We start from the raw sequence: 19,576 nt of genomic DNA on the forward strand, positions 1-19,576 counted from the left end.
TTATTTAAGACTGATTCTTGAAGTTCCATTATAGAGGTTCTCTGATCTCATATAGTACAGTGCTATGTCATTTTTGTTCAAGAAATTTGAAGTTTGGCTAGTTCTCAGTTCAGAAAAATGTGTATATTCAACAAAGCAGATAAGCTTCATTTTATGTTCAGTACCTTAAAGCTAAGTGTTTTAATTTAGTGTTTTGCTGAACAAAGATGGTCTTAACAATAGTGCCTTCCTGTTTTCTTCCTTTTCTGAACCATTTGATCAATATGTAACTATGGTTTTGTTATTCCATGATGTCTTGTACTGTTTGTTTTACTTTCTTCAGTCTTTGGCCCATGTTTCTTCAATTAGTGCACGTGTATATCAGCCCAGTTCCAAAATTGTATCTTCTGATCTTATTAACCCTACTTTGTCCTTGTTCTTCATATATACTAAGTGCACATCTTTCTCAGTTCTCTTCAATTTTTATTTTATGGCTCCTTCTAGTTGTTTCCTAGTAGTCTTCCCAGACAAGAACAGCCCTTTTTTGTGAGCGTCTCTCAAATAAGGGACTTGCAAAAACCCATGTCATGAATTTTTGTAAGTTTGTCAATGTTTCCCACTTCCTGTCAGCATGGGAAGAATTTCTCATCATCAAGGAGTTCACATCTTACAAAGTTAATTTTAGGCTTACATTCTTTGTATTTCATACTAGAGCATAAAATTGAAGGATTACAGTTTGATTTTCATATTATAGGATGCATTTGAAGTCTTGGAGTAATTTTTAATTATTTCTGAATTGTCCAAAGTTGTGAAAGCCACTAAGAAAGAATGATTGAAAGCCATAATGATGCTATATGTAATAAGATTAGAATATTATCCTTCTCTGGTTTATGAGGAAATGTAATAAAATAAAATTTTCTGGTTTCAAATTACTCCTTTTTTTTCAATCTGTTTACATTATCCCCAACCTGAAGAGTAAAACAAAAAAGCAAAACAAACAAACAAAAGCTCATAATATAAACATAAATATCTTTCTCTGTCATTTATGAACTCAGTGTTAAATGTGAAATATTGACTTCAAATGCTAAGTTCAATAATACATTATGAGACCTGTGTACCACTGGGGATTTTAGAAGGAAGGAGGGAGTACCTGAGCATAGATGATAGTAAGGTGTTATTCCTTTTTAATGTTCCTAGAAGCCATGGTAAGTTATGTACTAAAGTAAGAAGTATTCCATACAGTTGCACTCCTGGCTGCAGATAGAAGGAAAATGAATTTTCATGACCCAAGTACAAATAGAAGTACTATAACTTTTTGTACTCTTCCCAGGGCCTGTGTCTTTCCCCTGGACAACTGCACCTATATGTGCACTTGTTCAGCAATTTGTCAATAGTGTACTTTCAAATTCAGTGAATCTGTTCAAATTCATAACAGATGTGAACCTCCCAGTTTGTACAGATACATGAAGTTACATGACAGTTGGACACTGGCTGCCTAATATTAAAGACTGGATGCCTTTCTAAATCTTTCTAAATCTAAATCTATGTTCTACATAGCAAGCATATTTAAAAATATCTTTAAGGTTTTTCAGTGTTTGCTTAAGCATATGTTAGGAATTAAGAAATTTTGAATATAACAGCTTTATTTCTCATTAGAGACTATAAAATTATTTTCTTCTCTATTTTGTTTCAATCAAATATTTAGTGATTTGTGTAAATTTGTGTTTCAATAACAATGAAATTTAATTATGATAAATTATGATTTATATTTAATGTCATACTGAGTTTATAATAATTTTTAAATAAAAAAGATTAACTTATTGAAACTTAGAGCAATTGAAGAACTTACTATCAAATCAAAAACACCTTAAAAGTAAGCGAATTTTAAAGATTGCAGTGTAACCAAATCTTAAAGAACGTAATAAATCAATAGGCAACTGTATAGTTTAACATATATGGTGTAGGCAAAAATTAATAAATTTGTATCATGAAGTGCTAGCTCTTCTGTCGGATTTATCATTGGATACGTACTAAGGCAGGAGCAATCTGAAAATCAATTACTTACATGAGCTACTTTGAAAGTAGTGCCTCCTGTTTTATTATATTGACCCACAACATCAGTGGTGAATGTTGGTGGTATGGCAGTAGAGGTTGAGCCTTCCCACCAATATTCCGTTCCATTTTGTTGTCATGCGACAGACGGCAGCAGGAGGGCAGTCTGACAAAATGGCATCCGACACGGAAGTGCACATGAAGCAAAGATGTGGAATTAAATTCCTCCTTGCAGAAAAAATGACACCCACTGACGTTCCTTGACAATTACTATTTATGGAGGCCACACAGTGGATGTTAGTGAAAATTCAACTGTGTGAACAACATTTTCCTATCAGTGGCTCTGTCACTGCAGCTGTGAAACAGTGGATCACCTCTGCTGGTGCAGGTTTTACAGGAGTGGCGTGCACTCCCTTGTTGATTACTGGTGAAAATGCATAGCTAATGGTGGTGACTGTGTTGAAAAATATTGTTTTGTAGCTCTGTCTAATAGCATTACTGTGCTCTTTGTATCTTTTGTAGTTTCCGCAGAAATAAATAGGGGGCATTACTTAGAGTTTTCTCATTTGGTAGTTCACTGGTATTGTATTCACTATTAAATATGGATTCTTCAGGAAAAAGCAGAATGTAACTAAGGAAAAGCATTTGATTTGATTGAAACGGTATGAACAAATAATTGCAGATGATTAAAATAAGATATTATAGCATAACAGTTACAACTCAGACATTTGTGTAACACAGTGACCCACATGAAAGGTCATCTGGTTTTGTACCCCTGAAAGAAAATATCTTTTTAAAAATGAGCTCTGAATCTGTTCATTGGAAATTAAAAAGTGTATAATATTATATATTTTAAGAAAGTGTAGATCTAATTGTTTTATATTTATGCATATTTAAAATACTGCCTGTAAGCTTCCCCACTGTAGAGGAGCTTTTTGTCAGTTCAGTTTACTTTTAAGTAAACTGAATATTGAGCTATGAGCAGTGTTTATTGAGGGAATAAATGCAATATTTTAACTCAGTTTACAGAAAATTCTCAAAAGTATTTTCAGTGAGATCTGTACAATTAAAGACTTCTCTATTTTTTAGCGTTCAAAGAATGTGTGTGTTTTAATGCCTCAGATAATTACAACATTCCTAGAAAGGCATATTGAATAATAACGAGTTTATTCTAAATTAGTACTGTAATTTGTTGTGGAAGGCATTATTATCCTATTACATTAGCTCAAATTCTCATACTGCATTTTCATTGATGTACATTAATTGCTAAAGACAAGTAATTAAAGTCATTCTTAAAGTTTTATAAGATGAAATCAGTAATGAAGGACATCACAAGTTTTGTTTTTCACCTCCCTTGAAAACTAAGTTGTTCTTTCATTAGGCTTAGTGCTTTAACCCTTTTTGGCTGGTTTCTGACAGTGTTCTGAAAACTGCTGTGAACTCATAGTTGTTTGTATGTATGAATTCACTGTTTTGTTTTAGTTGAAACAGGTCATTCCTGTGAGAAATCCAACAGTGAGAAATGTTACTGAATTTCAAGTAGGTGATTTTTTTTTCTCAAATGAATCTATAGAAAGTGACAGGAGTTCATTTTAGTGTTTGTTTTACTATGATTCATTATCACAACGAGTAATCTAATTTTGTCACCTGGCTGTCACCTGAACTATGAGAAAATAGTATTGTAACCAAGATGTTGTACTAGAATGTTTTTAGAAGGATTTAAATGTCCTCCAAAGTTTGAATGTTCATTTTGTTGTATCAGTTTTCAAAGAAAAATGTTTGTCAGTCTTAGACACTTCCAGTTTGTTTGTTTGTTTGTTTGTTTGTTTGTTTTTCCTAGTCCTAATTCTGCCTTCCCTATTGCTAGAATTCATTTTTCTTCATTTTGAAATGAATTACTGTTAAACTTGTGCTTTTTACTTAATCTTTAGCCTCTGACCTAATGAAAAAAACTGATCAGGGACTCTGATGCAAGAAAGGCATTTAAATATTTTGAATGTCAATTTCAAATTCAGAAGCTATTCTTAGGGGGAAAGAGTAACTAACTAGAAATCAAACAATATGATACAAATCATGCTATTTGAATAAATATATATTTTGTCTGCAAATTAAGTACTGCAAATACCTCATAGGAAATGAAGATGCATCCAGGAAACACTTTAGTGTCCACATTAATCTCATTTAAATACTGAATAAGATGTACAACATTCTGGTCATTTTTCAGAGAAGATTTGATTGAGCCAATTTGATGGTTCATTTGGGCTGTGCTTGCTCATTTAGACCTTCTGACAATAAAAACTGTTTCTCCTTTTACAAATATGTTGCTTGCTTGTAAACATAGACTTTAGAGATTTTTTAGCGTCTTCAGTTATGCTACAAGAGTAAGCTGAGTGGTATCTTTTCCAAGTAGTATCCTGAAAATTAATTTGGCCAAATTAAGTAAAATCATGGTCATGAACAAGTGATTAGACTTTTCACAGAGAATTTGGATGTCTTTTTTCACTGTAATTACTGATTTCTTTATCTACAATTAGATCAAATATATTTGTTAAATATAAAAATGGAGTCTGGAAAGCAAATAAATGGAGGTCAAGAACTCTTAAAAATCATAGGTGAATTTCTGTTTTAGTTTGCTTCTCAATACATCTCCCCTAAGGAATTTTATTTGCAAAGTGGGAGTTGTCCAAGTGCATCTTAGAAATTTGCCTGTTTCCTTTAGTCAGTGCATGAGTATAGAAAATGTTTTTATTTCATTTTATTTTATTTTAGTATAATTTCTAATGAGGCATTTAGTCTATATAGTTTGCTCCATAAGAGATATCTCTGATTTATTTCCATGGAACTGCATCAGATACAAAGAGCACAATAACACTATTGGATAGGACAAACTCTCGGCTACAAAACACTATTTTTCAACATAGTCACCACCATTAGCTATGTATTTTCTCCAGCAATGGACAAGAGACTGCATGCTGTGCTTGTAAAAATCTGCACCGGAGGAGGTGATCCATTGTCACCCCTGCTGAAATGCATTCTGCCTCACTAACATCCACAATTTGGTCCGTGTTCAGCAAGCATCAGTGAATGTCAATGGGTGCCATTTGTTCTGCCCAGAGGAATTCAGTGAGACACCTTTGCACTACACACACTTCCATGTCCGATGCCATTCTGTCAAACTGTCCCACTGCTGCCATCTGTCACATGGCAACAACGTATAATGGACTGTGGTCAGGAATGCTCAACTTCTACTTCATACCACCAACATCTGATTTTGTGGGCCAAAATCATAGAAAAGGAGGCACTACTTTAAGAGCAGCCTTTGTGCATGCAAATATCTAAGTTGAAAAAACTAACTTAGAGAACTTCCCAAACGTAGTCATCTTCTATTCTGAGATTTATATTATAGGCGTTAATGTGATCTGGCCACTTGAAACTGTAGGCTAGATTACCTGTAGTTACATTGCAGATCTATACAAATCTGAGTGTATTTCTATAAACAGGTTGGTAAATACCTTTGGCTTTGAATTTAGCTAAAATATGAGGGTTTCAGGTTAACAGATACAGACATCCAAAACACATGAGCGTACTCCATTTCCATGATTTACTGTAATTTTGTTTGTATTTTTCAAGTCTTACTGATAGATATTAACATGACCAACACCGAATGCTGCAATCATCTCATGAACAAAATTTGCTAAGGATAACTTCAGGCTTCATTTTAAATATAGCTATTTGATGTTTTTAGAATAATTTTTAAGTTTCATTTGGAAATGGAAAATTGAGTGCATGGATATTCCACATAATTAGTCAGAACAGTGTATATGTTGGAGATGAGCTGTAACCAGACATAATTCATTTCTGTTTCTCAGTGACACTTTTATCTCCATTTCTAATTTGTGTACTACAACTGTAGCTTAAGAACATTGAAGTTTTTCACTTTGCTTTGCAGTGCACTGTGAGGGAATTTTATTATCTGATATTTCCAACAAGTTACAGGAACATACTCTGGTGCAAACTCTGGACAGCACTGAGAATTTACCTATGGAAGTGTTTGTTCCTGGTATTTGAAAAGGGCGTATATGTGTTAGAAAGAAAAGATTGATACCATTAATCTTGCTGATAGTGAAGTTAGTAGACTTCATACACTTGAATTTGGAGCTTGGTTTAGAATTTTTTTTTGATTGCTGTGTATTTTTAATATTTTCTTTTAAGCAGTGCATTGCACTTGGGTACGTAGGCATTTTCCTTATGTATTTATCCTTTAGTTCTTCCTAAACAGTACGATTGTATTGTATTAAAATTAAACAGAAATCAGTGCACGTTTCTTCAAATATTTGCACTTGAGTGTGCAATTTTTTCTGTCTTCTATTCTAAGCATCCTGTCACTTTCCTTACTTTCTATATTCACCACCTGGAGACAGCTTTCATATTTTTATGTTCCTCTGTGAGCTGCATGCTTACAACTCTGTCAGAAAATGCAATATACATTTTCAAAAAGCTTTCTAACAATTGTAGCTGAAGGAATTTACTTTGCTAGGGTCTCATCAACTTCACCTATGCAAATTTTTCATCAGAAGTGTTTTGCTACCAGTATTACCATATTTAAATGAGACTTTCTTCCTTAACATAGTCTATTACTCCTTGTGCATTATTTTGCAGGAATTTAGTGTTATCTTAGTGTGTTTATAGTATTCAGAGGAAGATCATGCATGAAATGCTACAGGGAGAAGTCATGCATTTCCAAATAACTTCTTTTTCTATTGCCACATTAAAGCCACATTAATCTCTAACCTTGAACCAACTATATATCAGTAAGTTAAATATTGCTCTATGAAGAAAATACTTTTATTACCCCAGAAGATAAGCAAATTACAAGTACCATCTAACTTAAATGAAAGCCAGTGTGCAGGGAAAGAACCTGATGTATACAGATAGAGACACCTTCTGCTCTGACTTGTCCCTGTGGAAGAAGGTACAAGATTCCTTTTCTAACTATCGAGAAAAACTAATGATATCATAGCTTTTGTTATAATCGTTTTGAAAGTTTGAGTCTTTTTCATTCCAGTGTGTTTGTGTTTTATGTTTTGTGTTTATATCTTCTGCTAGATAACAAAGATGTGTATTTCATTTGTTTCTCTCATTATATTTAAAATACAAATGTTTCAACACTGGATGGGATCTTAATATATCTGAATATATTTTATATATTATATTTTCGTCTTCAAACACCTTCACACTATATATACGTACATGTATATAGCTATACATGCTGTGTTAAACACAGTCGTATCTGTAGATTGCTCCAAAAATAATGGCTCCTAGTTATTTCTGTGGATACTACAACATATAGAAAGATCACAATAACACTACTTAATAGAGAAAATTCTTAGCTACAAAATATGATTTTTCAGTGTAGTCACCACCATTAGATGATTCTCGAGGATGAGCTGATCAATACATTTTGTAGCATGACAGCTATCATGGTCTCCCTGTAGCCTTCTTCTCTCCAGGCTGAACAAGTCCAGCTCCTTCATAGAGAGGAGTCCTTTGATCATCCTTGTGGCCCTCCTCCCTTTCCATTCTCTCCAAAAGTTTCACAACTTTCCTGAGCTGGGGACCTCAGAGCTAGACACATTACTTCAGATGGGGCCTCACAAGCGCAGAGTAGAGTGGGAAAATCACCTTCCTCTCCCTGCTGGCCACCCAGCAGTTGTGATGCAGCTGGGGATACAGTTGGCTTTCTGGGCTGCAAGGGCACATTCCTGGCTCACATACAGGTTCTCATCCACTGGAACATCCAAGTACTTCTCCACAGGGCTGCTCTCAAGAAGTTCTCCCAATCTTTATGAATATGTGGGATTGCCCCAACCTAGGTGCAGCACCTTGCACTTGGCTTTGTTGAACTTCATTAGGTTCACACAGTCCCACTTTTCACGCCTGTCCAGGTCCATTTGAATGAAATCCCTTTCTTCTGTTGAATCAGCTGCACTGCTCAGTTTGTTGTCCACAAACTTGCTGAGAGTGCTCTTGATCTCATCAATACTATTGATAAAGATGTTGAGGAGTAACAGTCCCAAGTAAGACCTCTGGGGGACACCATACGTAGTTCTGCTTGAAGAGGTAGCTCAAAACAGTTGCTGCTTTGAGACATCATCTAAAATCGTAATACGATGGTCTGTGCCTATGAGCACTCCCCACCCTGGGCTCTCTTTTATTGTGTGTTGACTGATGTAGATTGTAGGTAAAAAGATTTATTTATCCTTAGATCATACTATTTTCATGGGGTTTTTTTTTTTTTTTTGTTCATTTGTTTGTTTTTTAATGAAGTAGGATAATTCAGTATTTTGTTATTATGTCAAGAATAAGCTCTGTTTGTTTAGAAACTCAAGGTAACTCATCAAAAATAATTTCCCTACTTCAGTAATAATTTCCCCACCTAAAATGTGTGATAGTAAAGTTCAAAAGAGAGGTAACTTGATGTAGTGCAGAAGACGCTTTATAAATCAAAGAATTAACTGGGAACTGTACTACATTAGCACGCTCTGCCAGCAGCTGAGCTCTGCATACAGAATACTTGTTCATGTTTTCCTTGAGCTCCTTTGGTTGGAAAAAAAATCGTTTGGAATTTTGGGTTGGGAAAATTGATCTGATTACTACATCTAAAGTTCTCCTTCTTGAACATTTTTGCTCTGTACCTCTTTTATCTTTTATTTAGTAACTTAGTATAAGAGGTAATTGAGATAAAAGGTCAAGTTTATAAGATAGTAGCATCAAGTTACTAGATTCAGGCCTTTTCTTGAGCATTTCCGATGTAACTGATTTTGTGTCCAGTGATTTTGCAATCAAGTAACTGTGAAAACTGTCAGTCTTCTCTATGCCTTGCAAAACACTCTAGATCACAGAAAAGATACGTTATTTAAAGAAACAGAAGTCATGACTATATGTAACTTCCATACTCTGAGCTAACAGCGCAATAAGAACGTTTGACATTCCTGTTCTTGAAGAAATAGTAATTCTTCTCCATTACATAAAAATAATATTGCAAATTGTACCAAATCTTGCTGATAACTGTTTGAAGCATGGAATGTGTTCAGGTACATCTGTATTGTTATGTGCTCCAAGAGTATTTTTCAGTTGCTTAGGAAATTCTGCTCCACTTTGTTGTTTTGAACAAAATTATATTTGCCTTGTAATGTTTACTGTCTCAGTTTTTAGTATTGAACATCAATTCAGAAACATTACAATATATTTTTTACATTTTTGGAAGATATTTCTTTATATATCTTTTATTTATATATCTTTTATTCTTTATATATTTCTTTTATTTATATCTTCATGAACTTAACATTTCTCAACTTCTTAAAGTTCAACTTGTAGAGACAGAAATAAATATATTTAAAATTTTTCAAATTCTTGCCATGTATTTCTTTTAATTTAAACAAATAAACTTGTAGTAACTGAATGAAATTGTAACGTGTGAAAAAGAACTTACATAAACCATGGAGTGTCAAAAACATGAAAGTGCCTAATACTCAGTATTTCAGTTGAAGTTCCATTGCCGTTGAACTACTGCTATCTTCTAATCTTGATGATTCTAAACTACGTTATAGCTGGCCTCTCTTGGCCCTGTCTTCGTAATTCAGCTAACATGTCTTTATATTGTTTAAAATAGTCTCCTCTGAAGCCATGCAAGTTGACTATGGCTGAACTTCATACCGTAAGCAGTTTAGGATGTTGTAGTACTGAGAATCTGAATAGTTCAAGCTCTTTCTGTTTATTGTAGACTTCAGCTTTCCCCATGTAAGTCTTTACATACATATGTATTTGTGTATGTGTGTATCTATACCTGTGTATTTTTATTCTTCCATGTGTATAAAATTCACCATAAATCCAGACAGGTAGAAATAACATGAAATTAGTAGAAACTTGCTGTTAACCATATCAATAGGAATATTATTGATTTGTCACTCAGCATAAAAATAATTGGTATATTTTTATTTGTGAGATAAGAATATTATGAGGAAAGTAAAGAGTTAAGACAGGATGATGAACATGTGGGATTTATGTCACTGCTGTGGCACAAGTGTTGCCTGTTTTGCTGGTTGTTGTGAACTCTAACAGTGGTTTGTTAATTGACCAATAGAAGACTGGTGCACCAGCTCAGACCAAACAGCTATTTAGCTCGTTATCATGTCTCAGATGGTTACCAGCATCAGATACTAAGAGGAGTAAGAGCAAAGAAATCATGTCACAATACTTCTCCAGATTATTTACCTTCAAATATTTTCAGTTCAGGGACCAGGACGTATGAAGAGTGGTCATTTTCATAAGTTACATACCACAGAAGCAAGAAATGAAAATGTTGATAATTCCTATGTACTGTGGTGCTTGAATAAGAAAACTGTGGCTCAGTTTTGATGACTGCATTTTATAAAATATAAACCACTTAGCAGAAGAGTAGTCTGATCATCTGCTAAAGTTGTTCTGACATTATTTAACTGTAGCAAAGCCAAATTAGCAATGTAGGATCAGTGTAGTGAATATTATGGCACATATCACATATCAGGAATTTTAATTGACAGCATTCTTCCTGATCGAACAAAGTAGCGTTCTTTATAAAATTTGAATATTATGTTCAGTTAAGTGCTTTGGGGCAAAAGAAAAGTGACAAGAGTAAGTATAGCTTTGTAGTGAATTTCTTTCTCCTGTAGAAGAAACATTTTGTAAAAACACATTGAAACCTGTGATTTTTTTTCCCTAGTGTTAGAAATGCAATTAGTAGTGATTGAACGGATGATTTTAAAGATTCTGTAGTTAAAAAAAAAGTTTGTTTTCAATCTCTGGAAGTGTTCAAGGCCAGGCTGGGGCCCTGGCCAACCTGACCTAGTGGGTGGCAATCCTGACTACAGCAGGGGGTTGTGACTGGATGGGCTTTAAGGTCCTTTTCCACCCAAGTCATTCTAGGGCTCAGTAGTGGCAAACCTCCTACATGCATTGTGGAAAAACGTATGCCTGCCATGTTCGTCTAGTAATGAATGACTCCTTTCATGAATGATATTTAAAAAAAAAAAAAAAAAGCAAACTAAACTCAAAACAAAAAAAATATTTTCTAAATGGTACTGAAATTACTGGTTGTTTCTCACATTTTTCCTGCTTACAAAGTTCATAACTTCACACTTTGTAGGAGATCTGAACAATCTCTGAACATTATATAATTCATTTTGTGCTTCAAAAAAAATCTGAAGGTACTTAGAACTTACATTTATGTATAATTGTGTTTCCTTTGTGGTTTACATCTCTCATTTAATTCAGTAGTCTCATCGTACTTTATACAGAATAATGGGTGAAGGAAAGCATGTTTGAATATAGATGATGGCTTATCAGATTTGAGCTTTATTTGATGTGAGTCAGGAGAATTGTTATTGATATCCATTATTGAATAGGTCCAGATTGTCAATGTAATAGCCTACCAATCATGTTCAACAAGGCCAGGTGCAGGGTGCTGCACTTGGATACGGACGATCCCAGATATGCCTGCAGACTGGGAGAAGAACTCATTGTGAGCAGCTCTGTGAAAATGATCCTGGTATTAATGGGAGTTCTGTAGACGAAAAGCTGGACATGAACCAGCGGTGTGTGCTACAGCCTGGAAGGCCAACAGTACCCTGGGCTGCATCAGAAGAGGGGCGGCCAGCAGGGGGAGGGAGGTGACTGTTCCCCTCTGCTCTGCCCTCATGAGGCCCGTATCTGAGATACTGCATCCATCTCTGGGGTGACCAGCACAAAAAAGGTGTGGAGTTGTTGGAGCTAGTCAAGAGGAAGGCCAAGAAGCTGATTAGAAGAATGGAGCACTTCTCTTACGAAGAAAGGGTGAGGGAGCTGAACTTACTTTGCTTGGAGAAGACAAGGCTCTGGGGAGACCTCACTGTGGCCTTCCAGTAGTTGAGGGGAGCTTCTGAACAAGAGGAAGACTGACTTTTTACATGTTCTAATGGTGATAGGTCAAAGGGCAATGGTTTTAAACTAGAAGAGGGGAGATTTAGTTTAGGTGTCAGGGAGATATTTTTTACTCAAATGGTGGTGAGACACTGGCACAGGCTGCCCAGAGAAGCTGCAGATGCCCCATGCCTGAAGGTGTTCAAGGCCGGGTTGGATGGGGGCCTGGGCAGCATGAGCTGCTGGGTGGCAGCCCTGTCCATTGCAACTGCACTATCTTTAACATCCCTTCCAACTTGAGCTGTTCTGTGATTCTATGATTAAATAATAGTAATAAGCAAGAAAACATCAGTGATACTCCAGTCTTACTATTTAGTAATAAGCAAGAAATTTCTAATGCATATGCACTATTCAAAACTTTCCTCTCTGAATTTAAAACCTTCCTTTCTATACTGGATTCCAGTGAAGAAATATCAGAATATACAAATAATATGTGTACTACATATATGGATGCGTTTTACTTTGTAATTATTTTTGCTAAATCTGTTCTGTGTGTCTTGAGTATACATCCTTACAGGTGGGTGACAGAAGTTATTAATAGTATGGGCAAAAAAAAAAAAAAGAAAAAAAGAAAAAAAGAAAGGAAAGACCTATCACAAGCTTAGCTTTAAGGAATAAATGGTATTGAGAGACCACTTCTTGACAAGTCAAGAAGGGTTTAGTAGCAGCCTTTAGTGAACTGATTGAAAATATTTAAGTGGACATATAAGAATATAATCCATGGTAAACTGTATAATGATTCTTAAAAATACAATATGATTGTTAAAAAATTGTCACTGTAAGTGAATGAGATTGCAAGCTTATTCACATTTATTAATTATACTACAGTTTTAGTTTTAATTAGAGTAGCTCTTTTGAGACAAAACCTTTTACCATTAGGCTGTTTGAAACCTGTGAGATAAAAAGGAGGAGTTCTTTCACAACATTATTTACATGATTTTAATTAATGATTATAATCTCCATGGTCATTTTTGAAAAAGAGCATTTAATCCCTTCACCAGTTTTCATGATTTGCATTTTGCAAAAACATGTAAGCCCTGCAGGCTTATTATCTCCAATTTTTTTCAAACCAAACTTATTTTTAGAGAATTTCATTTTGTTCCTGCTCCAACTCCCATTTCCTATCATAACACCTGTTTCTCACGCAGAGTGAACTGATTGGTAGAAAAGTAAGTTTGCTTCTTTCGCCAAGACAGAACATAGCCCTTGGCAAGGTTACCTTTGAAAACAGTTTTTCATGCAGAGACCGTATACAAGCCCTATTGCAGTTGCCAAGATCCCCTGACTAATGAAGGGTCGAAGCAATGGTGTATTCTTTCTCATTTCTGGCAGCACGTTTGTGTAGCATTTCTCCTGAGAAAAGGCTCTCTAGCGTTTCAAACAGAAGCTAGTAGTTTAACCTTCTAGGAGGAAGGTCAGTGTTAGTTTTACTGATAACGTAGAAGAAAGCAACTATATAGGAATATGAAAGATAAATTCTGTGGCAAGCTGAAACTTAAAAACAATGAGTTTTCAAATATTATTTTTAACAAAAATCAGTTTGAAAACTTTCATGTTTACAAAGTTGCTCCTTTGAACCTCAGTGAAAGCTTATGCTTAGTGTTCCATACTGATGATTTAGAACTGATTCCTAACTAGGAAGGATTAGCATATAGACTGAAATCAAAGGTCAAAACTTCAGAATCTTACTTACAGACTTTTTTCCGTTTTCCACTTAATGGAAAAAAATATGTAGCAAAAAAAAAGATGGAATATTCATCTTAGTACCAGGTTTTTTTAGAAACCTTGACTATTATTACATTTCCAATTTTTTCTAATGTATGTGGTAACTAATGTTTTGTCTGACATAGAATGAATACTCAAGTATTTTAACTGGGATTTTTGATTAAAATTTTCCAGTTAAACTTATTTCAAATGGATAGGCTGTAAGTCATTAAGAAGTGAGGAATTTTTAAAGTAAAACTTCAGTGTCTCACATCTGAATAAATACAAAAAAGGTATATATTCTAGCAACGGATGAATGAGCAAATGGGAACAAGATGAAATCACCTCAGGTAACCAAATCAGTAGCAACACTGTAGATATGCTCAGTTACTTAATAAAACAACTCTCAAGAAGTTGGTAGAGAATTTGGTGCAGATGACAATTCTTAAGAAATCGTAACAATCTGTGCATAGAGAGCATTCTTCAAGTTGGGGGCCTTAGCTAACTTAGCAGCACTCATGGTGCTCAGAAATGGTTTCATATTAACAATAACTGAACATTCCTTCTATAACCATCTTTTCCCAGACTGTTAACTACCTGATTATTATGAAAACTTACTAATAATCTGTCTTCTGTCTCATAGTACATTTAACTGGTTGGAGACACAACTTTTTTTTTTTTTTCCCAGAGAATCAGTACACAGCAGAAAAAACTATTTTTAGTTGTCCACAGAGTACTCTTCCGCAGCCCAGCTTAATAGAGCTTATTTTGAGTGCAGCAGTAATCCCTATTTTTTCATTGCAATTACGTTTTTTAAAAGTAAACTTGTCTTACTCTTACTTGTCTCTGTCTTAGCCTTAAATAATAATCATGCTTTGAAATTTAAAATATTCTTGAAATGGATATTTGTCAGGAATCTGTGCTTTTGTTTTTGGTTTGTTTGTTTAAAATTGATGTTTCATTTTTAAATTAAATGTTCACACTGTATGTGTAAGCTGAAAAGTTCCTAGCAGGTCTGATTATACCTCTCAGATATATTTTTTTTTTTTTGTTGTGCTTAGTTTTGTTTTGCAAATCCTTTCTTGATGCTGCTTTAAGAAATTCGGTGCTCTTAAATTTTAAAGTTTTATACATAATTATAATTGATAGTAGTAGTAGTAGTTGTAGTAGTAGTAGTTCCTGTGCTTTGTTTATGTATTGTAGTTTCCATGGAAATAACTAGGAGGCATTACTTTCAGAGTGACCTATGAATTCAGATTTTTTGCAAGCTTGTTCAGTATAATGCATTTGATAAGCAATACGGACACTTACGCTAGTTAAACTGATCTTTGCACCACGAAGTCACTGTTCTGAACTTAATATGGAGTCACAGTACTCCACCACTTTGTGTGGGGATCGTCTGGTCCCACCTGCTAATATATATTCATTGAGGAAAACAGAGATTCCACCTAATTCCAACTTTAATTGCCATCAGCATTATATTAGTCTTTTCCCAGAGGGAGAGTGAAAAAATTCAAAGGAATGAGAGAGGGAACTGTGAGTTTTAGTTTGTATCTCAAATAAATAAGTAAATAAATAAATAAGTGGATTAAATGATAACTAAATCGTAAAACTGTAGCAATTATATTAAACACTTTTGAGGGAAAGCAGCTGCTTTCCTATTTCATTTGCCTCTGATCAAAATTGCCGCCAAAAACTAAGAACAGGAGCTTGTGTGTTGGTTTGGTCCTTTATGTCAGCAGTGACAAGTTCAATCATACTTTCTGTCATGTTCTAATTGTTAGTAATTCATCAAAGAAAAATCACTACTCTGAACTTTGAACAGCGGATCTTCAAGGAATTTGCTGAGACATTCCCAATCTTTAAACTGTATTGAATACCTCCTGTTGAAAAGGTAGTTATTAAATCTCTTATTGAGTTTGCAGGACAGCCAAAAATGCTAATCAATTTTGAGGAGCATGAGATTAAAACTATTGTTTTTACATTTCACATTATTCAAACAAAGTTTCTCATTGCTAAACACATGATACTAATAGAGCTTTTTGTTGAAAAAGTGAAAGTAGCTTTTCTATATTTAAAAGCAATAACAAAGTTCCAGTCTATAAGTATTCTTAACTGATGGAAGTGTAATTCTGTGTGTTGTCTTTCCAGAAATAAATAGTTTCTCATGTTTCATTCTTTTCAAATTTTAATATCCAGAGTGAGTGGGTTACAAATAAACTAATGAATAGGGAAGTTGATTTAACCATGGTTTTGCACTCTCCATTATGTGTTTCTGTTCTTTTTGGGAAGCTGCATGTCTTTGAATTACAGTCACACATTGTGACATTAACTTCTAAAGAGATTTTCTTGAGGCCTTACTGATCAAGTCCATCATGCTGCTTCTAAAACAAAGTATATACAACTCTGGAATCTTTTTCTGATCTCCAAATCTCCAGATAAATTCTCCAGCACTCATGTTAAAATTTTCTGGAAATTCTGCATATCGTTTTTAAAGCTTATTGATCCCCGGCATCACAGCACTATGCTGGTCTCCCTCAGCCAACTGCTGGTGCATTGAGTATTCCAATATTCAAGCAAATGTAACATATTCTAATGTTCTCTCCACAGTACCAGGAATATATCTTGCTGTGTTGCTTTTTCAAATAAAACCTATTGAGAACAGCCCAGTCATTGGTGTTTTCTCCCTACAGCTATTTATAGTTTGTATTTATGTGTCGTTGAAGAAAAGCTGAAGTGCAAAATGAAGTGCAAAATAGTTACAGCTAGTTGAGGGTGAGGGAATAAATACTTTTTTTGTCAATTTATTAGAAGAAAAATAAAAATGCAGGGGAGCTTGAGTTCATTCCTTAGCAGGAAACATGAGCAAATAATGGATAATTAAGATAAAATTGAAATATTCAGTAACTTTTGCAAGGCTTTTGAGTCCTTCCTGAGCTTAACTTTACATGTTTAGCCTGTGTCCTGAGTAGTTTTCTTGAATGGAGAAGTAGGCTTAGGAAGACAGGCTCAGGGTCAAATTCCAATAGCTTCAAGAGTCAATTAGAAGACAGCAGTGGGGGCAAATGGGCAGTGGGAGCTTGGGGTGAGCAGAAACAATGTATGAGCAAGAAAGGTAAAAGTGAGAAGTTAACACAAATACTGGGTATTTTGCTTTGGGTAGGCTAGTTGCCAAGGAAAGGCAAGGTAAGAGAGGTCTGTGAGTTGGAAACATTGGGCAAGATTGGCTTCTGGTCTCTGTTCTGATTTAGGAATATATACTAAAGGCAATTTCAGAGGAAGAGGTTGAAAGTTTTGGGGAGCTTGGTTTTTCATGCAGTGAGGTCTGTACTAAGGAGGCCAGGTGGTAGAGCATGGAAGTCACTTTGTTGAGCTGGACGTGGCTGTGTCTCTGCCTTAACTTCAGCTGGGCATTCAGGTTTGTTTTTTTTTTTGACACTGCATGGAAACTTTGCCTGCCTGTCATTTATAAATTAAAGTTTGAATTTCTGTAGTAAGAAAAAAGGAGACAAGCTTAAGATCTTTTCTCAACCATTTTACACATATTGCTTGCCTCTTGCCATCCTCACGTTTTTCTGTTGATTTCTCTCATCTTTTTCCTCTCATTCCTAAGAGCTGCAGCATGTTGAGCGATTTGAAAACAACCACTGAGGTGCTTCTACGTGTTCTGTAATTTTTCCAGCACATTAGGGTAGTTGTGAAAGCCTTCTACAAATGTAAAGTGACTGAAGCCAAAGTGCTGCTATATCTTATCCTGCATAATGTTCTATACCCGCATGACATCTTTCAGATTGACAGTAATCACTGTTAAAAAGCTTTCAGAGCCATACACATGCTGCAGAGCCATAGGAAACAGGGCTTGAAATTTGTCTCTGGTTGGAAGTATCCTGAAGTATCTGGATCTGTACTGTTCTTTAAAACTTCCCTTCTTCGAGATTTCAACTTAATCCTACACCATGTATTACAGTGTCTTATTTTTTTAGCAGTGGAAGGCTTTTTTTAGCAGTTGTAACTGCAGCTTGAGGCAATCTCACCGTTGATCAAAAGCAGAGAATATGTTATTTTCTTTTTGCAGAGGTTGGCGTGGATAAGTGAATTTAAGCCATCTCTTCCAAAAAACTCTGGTTCTAGTCCTTCAAGATCATTATACCCTGGTTATTTTCCCTGTTTTTTTTTTCCATTCATCTTGCTAACTCATACACAACTTTCTTGAAATGCAGGGCTCAAATATTGCTATGATGTTCTTCAGCATTAGTACTGAATAAGGGAAACAATTACTTCACAAGTCCTATAATCTGTAGTTGTTCAGACTATCCATTATTACATGATGATTGCCTATTTTACAACAACGTTGTAATATTCGTTAAGCTTCAGTTTATTATAAGTTATAGTTTATAGATATTTTCTTCAGTTATTGCCTATTCTCTGTTAGCTCTGTTGATTATTATTAAGTAGAGGTGAGAGTAATTATTGGAGCTCTGCTAATTTGATTGTCTCTAAACAAAGGACTTTGCATTTGTATTCATTGAATTTCATGGTATTTTTAAATCATTTCTACAGATGCTCATTCTGAATGCTAATTCAACCCTCCAAACTGATTTTTAATTCAGTGAGCCTACTTTTTAGTCCATCAGTTAACTCAGTTTGAGGTATCGTTGTAGTAATTGTGTTAGCCATCTGGTCACAGGTGACGACTTTTAGTGAAGACTGAAGTGAAAAAGGGTATTTCATTCTTATCTTTTTGTCTCATATGTTGACAGAGTTCCTTAGCTACTGATTAACCTAGCAATCCTTTTCTAGGTCTTCTTGTAAATACTAAAGATAGCTTCAATAAGATTTCTGTTGTTCTTTGCCCTTTGCTATGTTTGTTTTGCCCAGCTCTTTTTGATTTTGTCCCTACATTGTCAATCTATCACTTTATACTGATGTTTACTCTTTTGATACAGTATCAAGTTCTATTTAATAGAGTATAACATTGTTATGACATGTCCAGAATGTTTTCTCACTCTTCTTCCTCATTCAGATGAACTGCATGTTTGTCTCCCTAATTACTAGGAAGGAAGAAGGAAGGAGAGAAAGAAAGAATGAAAACAAGAAAGAAGGAAATACCAGTTCAAGACTTAAAGTACTTGGAATACAATCAGTTCATAATCACTTTCATTAAACTGTATTCAACTTTACATTCTCAGCCCTCTAGATAAAATGCATCCTGGTATAGATGTTTCCCTCATGAAAAACAGCCATGAGTGAGAGATCAAACATTTGGAAATTGTCCATTATCTTGTGCAGTTGTCTGAGGTCTGATCATTCAGGTAATCCTTCTCATCAAAAGTGGCATTGGTAATGTTGCTCTCCAGCAGATTCTTCCCATGAAAATGCCAAGTCTTTGTCCATTCCAATTCTGTACTTCGCAAGTTTATGGCTGAATAGTCCTTACCATAGCTAGTGTTATTTTTATTTTATTTTGGTAACATTAAATATTTTTTAGAATTACGAAATAACTTATTATCTTACATATTCAACATTCAGGAAAAAAAGCATGTAAGCCTACAATTACTGCCATAGCTTTCAATATGCTTTTACAACACACTGGAGATGCAGCATAATTTATGTATTTGTAGTTTTTGCTCTCTTATGTTCTTTATAGCCAGTGAAAAAACAGTAATTAATAGAATATCTTCTTATTATAATTAGCTTCAAGATTGTGGCATCTTAAGTTAGTGGAGAGTTGTTGATGAGGCTGGTCTCACTAATGGAATGTGTATTAAATACTAATTAAATAACTGTGTGAGATGGCCCTAATATTGTGAAAACAATATCTACAGCTAGAAAGGTGCTTTTGATT

General features: G+C 34.8%; 1 protein-coding gene across 5 annotated transcripts in view; it reads left to right on the forward strand.

The window, feature by feature from the left end:
- The window catches only part of FBXL17 (F-box and leucine rich repeat protein 17), a 290,756-nt gene that overhangs the window by 139,445 nt on the left and 131,735 nt on the right, over positions 1–19,576 (forward strand). The gene's annotated exons all lie outside the window — the stretch shown is intronic.

The sequence above is a fragment of the Gallus gallus genome, chromosome Z, assembly GCF_016699485.2.
Source record: "Gallus gallus isolate bGalGal1 chromosome Z, bGalGal1.mat.broiler.GRCg7b, whole genome shotgun sequence".
Lineage (NCBI taxonomy): Eukaryota > Metazoa > Chordata > Aves > Galliformes > Phasianidae > Gallus > Gallus gallus.